The sequence below is a fragment of the Danio aesculapii genome, chromosome 7 (assembly GCF_903798145.1).
Source record: "Danio aesculapii chromosome 7, fDanAes4.1, whole genome shotgun sequence".
Lineage (NCBI taxonomy): Eukaryota > Metazoa > Chordata > Actinopteri > Cypriniformes > Danionidae > Danio > Danio aesculapii.
In genome coordinates this window covers 66,045,491-66,050,490 of record NC_079441.1, presented here as the reverse complement: position 1 = coordinate 66,050,490, position 5,000 = coordinate 66,045,491, and the positions used below count along the sequence as shown (strand labels likewise).

The window sequence follows — 5,000 nt, the reverse complement described above, 5'->3', positions numbered from 1 at the left end:
ATTTTGCAAACAAAAATAAAGATCTCAAAGGGAAAATTAAGTTTTAAGAAATTTGGAAACAAAAACAGAAATGCAAATAAAAATCAAGCAATGCACAAAAAAAACCCGAAAATATTTGCAATTTAATCATTCGCATTTCACTTTGTGGCCCTGATTTAAAAAGGGGGCGGAGTCAAGGGAACTTGGGCATTTACAGGCCCGGACCTGCCTCCATTTAAGCAACGTCATCACCTGGAGACACAATATCACTGTGGTGGTCTTACAGCCCAGTAGGTTCGGGCCTGCGTAAACGCCCAGGTTCCCTTGACTCCGCCTCCTTGTCAAAACAGGGCCACAAAGTGAAACGTGATATGCAAAGTGAAAACAGCATTGCAAACTCACGGTTGGCTAAAGAGCAAATCAAAATGAGCATCGCAAGTGACAGGATGTTTTTGTAAAGGCAATGCTATAAAAAAGTTTTTCAAACATGTATAGTTTTTTTTAAATTGCAAATATAAATATAAATATATATATATATATATATATATATATATATATATATATATATATATATATATATATATATATATATATATATATATATATATATTTATTTATTTTTTTGCATTGCTTGATTATTTATTTGCAGTTCTTGTTTTGTTTGCAAATTTCATTTTTAGTTCTCAAAACTTAATTTTCCTTTTGCAGTTCTTATTTTTGTTAGCAATATTAATTTTTATTTGTCAAAAATTATTTTTCACTTTTTTTATTAATTTACATTTATTGATTTATTTTTTTGCTCAATACTTTATTGTTTGTTTGCAAAACTTTCTTTTATTTTGCAAGTATATATAGCCCTAGATTGACTCTATATATATATGCAGTCAAAACTGTAGCTTTTTGTTTCTTGTTGTACATATTAAAGGGGTGGTTTAAATTGCTATTCAAATACTACAAATAATAGGCATAATAATAATATTAATTATTATTTTTATTATTCTATCCCAATCAATTGTTGCGCTTAACAGAAGAACAGCAGTTTGAGTAACTTTAGTGACTTTACTGGCAATTGTTCTTCTCAATATTGGCCCGTTTCCACTGAGTGGTACGGTACGGTACAGTTCGGTTTGGTACGCTTTTATGGCCGTTTCCACTGTCAAAAGGCGTACCAAACCGAACCGTACCGTACCACTTTTTTGGCACACTTTCGAAAGGGTACCAAACACGAGAAAGGGTACCAAAAGGCGGAGCCACACGCGCCACACGCGCAGTATATATCTGAAATAACAAACTTCTTGAGCTGATGATAATAACCTGCGCTTGATTATTGACGTGCTTTTGAAACCCGATCCTGTCAGACACTGCTAAATGCGAGAGTGAAGCGTGAAGAAACAAAGGAGAAGCCGGAAAAAAGGAAAAAAGGACCACATTATTCAGCAAACATGAACAAAATGCCATGTATAACTAACTTATTATCTTCACATTTTGGACTAATATGAACTGGGAATGACAGAAATACTCTCTAACAGAGGCTACATGTGCTGCTGAAGATTACAGACACAGATAAGAGGTTTTCACTGACTGTAGGCTATATTTTGGGTTGTTTTGAACCTAAATGCGGACGTAATGTCTGCTATATGTAGTTCTTCTGTAGTTGGTAACATATCGGAGACTGTAAGGGGCTGTATGTGTTTATATATGTTCATTTATTTAGTTATTTAATATAATTACAGACGTTACAGTAGGCTGTTTCGCACTGTCATTGATCTGCAGTTATAATCAACTCATGTTCATTGAAAAGTTAGTAATAAACATTTGTACACAAGTATTTATGTGTATGAAGCATCTGTTTTGTGAGAAGTGCTTTTCATATGATATGTGAATGACCCCTACAGCTTATTGTAGACATTTCCTCGAGCGAGAATGACGTCGACTGAAACTTTCTGTCATACACCACGCCCACCAAAAGGGTACCCTTGTTAGTGGAAACGCAAGCCTAATAAAGGTGACCCGTACCAAACTGAACCGTACCAGTCAGTGGAAACGAGCCATATCTTTCTTTTTTGTAAAACTACAACAAAGAGGGGAAAAGTATGTATATATTCACATTTACTTTAACATGTTCAGTTCAACAGGCAGTACAACTTTAAAAATCGTAATATGCATATGAGGAAAATCTGAATCGAATATTACCAAAATGATCATATGTTTTTTTACAACAGAAGCATATTAGCCATGAAAAAATATTGATGAAGAAAATACAGGTGGTATAAAACTGATAATAATCAAATGACCCTTAAATATTTACAAAAATACAGCACTTACAGACATATTTCAACGTAATCTGCAATTACGTCTCTCGACAGTGCACACTGAGAGAAACCGAAAGTAAAACTAAACCGAATATATAGTGCAGTAACTGAAATGTCCAGTAGGTGGCGGGCCAAAACCACAATATAGGCTATATGCGGCTGCACAACAATGATAGTGATTCAAAAACATAAATTTTAAATGGGCCGAATCTAGTTATATTTTTGACATCAGGGAAGAGGAGGGGGGCGCGAATGGCCCACAGGTCGGCAGTTTGAGACCCCTCAATCAGAGACTAGGGCGTTTAAGCGTCGATATCACAATGTGATTATTTGCAATAGTCACATCGCAGGATCTGCAATGTTGAGTCTGGATTATAATTTATCATTTGCATGTGTTTTTAATTGCCTGTGATGGTATGAGGATATTAAATGCATTTAGTCCTAAGAAATTGTACCATTTGTAGCTTTAATAATGATGAATTTGATTTAATTATTTATAAAACGAAGATGAAGCAGTATTTCACACTTGATTATTCATTTACTGTACCTGAACACTGTTAGACTCGTTGAAAAAAAACATTAAAAAAAGTTACATGTTCGCGCAATAGCCTAGTGGTTAGAGCGTCAATATATGGTGCAGTAGCACGTTAGGGCGTCACGAGTTCGAATCCCGGCTCGAGGACATTTCCCTACCCTACCCCCCTCTCTCTCTCTCTCCAACTTCGCTTCCTGTCCTAAATACTGTCCTATCTAATAAAAAGGCAAATTGGCCAAAAATAAAATCTTTTAAAAAAAAAAAAACCGTTACTTTATTTGTATCTTATTGTATTTATCTACACAGCAAATTCCTCAGTGTTAAATTCTCAGTGTTAAAGCATTTCAGAGTAAAGTGTTCACATTATAGAGTGTAAAATCAAGCTATAGCTAAGCTAAGTTACAGGTAACTAACACTTGATGGTGTTATTTACAACATTCGGTAACTCATTTGACCAAAAATCTTAATAGAAAATAAAAGTCACGTCATTTTTAAAATCTTTTAAAGTCTTAGTGTTACTTTGTAAAAAGAGTAAATTTGTAGAGCTGGCTGTCAAGTCTTCACATGTTTTGTTAATAAAAATGACTGTAACTGAAATGTCCAGTAGGTGGCGGGCCAAAACCACAATATAGGCTATATGCGGCTGCACAACAATGGTAGTGATTCAAAAGCATACATTTTGATGGGCTGAATCTCGTTATATTTTTAACATCAGGGAAAAGGAGGGGGGCACGAATGGCCCACAGGTCGGCAGTTTGAGACCTCTCAATCAGAGACTAGGGCGTTTAAGCGTCGATATCACAATGTGATTATTTGCAATAGTCACATCGCAGGATCTGCAATGTTGAGTCTGGATTATAATTTATCATTTGCATGTGTTTTTAATTGCCTGTGATGGTATGAGGATATTAAATGCATTTAGTCCTAAGAAATTGTACCATTTGTAGCTTTAATAATGATGAATTTGATTTAATTATTTATAAAAGGAAGATGAAGCAGTATTTCACACTTGATTATTCATTTACTGTACCTGAACACTGTTAGACACGTTGAAAGAAAACATTAAAAAGACGTTATTTATCGGCGCAATAGCCTAGTGGTTAGAGCGCTGACATATGGTGCAGTAGCACGTCAGGGCGTCACGAGTTTGAATCCCGCCTCGAGGACATTTCCCTACCCTACCCCCCTCTCTCTCTCTCTCCAACTTCGCTTCCTATCTTAAATACTGTCCTATCTAATAAAAAGGCGAAATGGCCAAAAATAAAATCTTAAAAAAAAAAAAAAAAAAAACGTTACTTTATTTGTATCTTATTGTATTTATCTACACAGCAAATTCCTCAGTGTTAAATTCTCAGTGTTAAAGCATTTCAGAGTAAAGTGTTCACATTATAGAGTTAGAGTGTAAAATCAAGCTATAGCTAAGCTAAGTTACAGGTAACTAACACTTGATGGTGTTATTTACAACATTCGGTAACTCATTTGACCAAAAATCTTAATAGAAAATAAAAGTCACGTCATTTTTAAAATCTTTTAAAGTCTTAGTGTTACTTTGTAAAAAGTGTAAATTTGTAGAGCTGGCTGTCAAGTGTTTTGTTAATAAAAATGATTAATAACATAATTGTAATATTTTTCTGTCATTCTTGGAGAATTCTCTTATGTAAGTTATTTTAACTATCAATCATGAGTATTGTAATGTTTACTAAGTAGACTAGAGTTAAATTCTCTGCTAAAGTGTTGAATTTTCACTCTTTACACTAGAGTCAGTGAACAATCAACTCCCAGTAGTGTAGACCAGAGTGTATTTTTTAACTCGATACAGTGTAAATATAACTCATTAATAGTGTCGTACAAGTAACTCTCTTAAGAGTGTTATTTTAACTCTGAAAATATGCAGTTTTTGTTTTTGTGAATCCACCAGAGGCTGCTGCTGTGTCTTTTTCACATCTCAAATTTGTGCCATTCATGTTGGCTCTTCTCACGTAAATCCACCAGAGGCCGTTGTTGACTGACTGACTAACAGACTTGACTCATTCGGAGTGAACTGATTTCAACTGTGCTAGAGTTGAAATAACACTGCTATATTTGCAGTGTATGATTGTAGATGTGTGTGTATTATGCAGAAACAATGCCCTACTGAATCATACAAATCAATCTAAAATGATCAATTCTTTCCA

General features: G+C 34.6%; 1 protein-coding gene across 4 annotated transcripts in view; it reads right to left on the bottom strand.

Moving 5' to 3' along the window:
• The window catches only part of nfat5b (nuclear factor of activated T cells 5b), a 106,953-nt gene that overhangs the window by 46,567 nt on the left and 55,386 nt on the right, over positions 1 to 5,000 (bottom strand). The gene's annotated exons all lie outside the window — the stretch shown is intronic.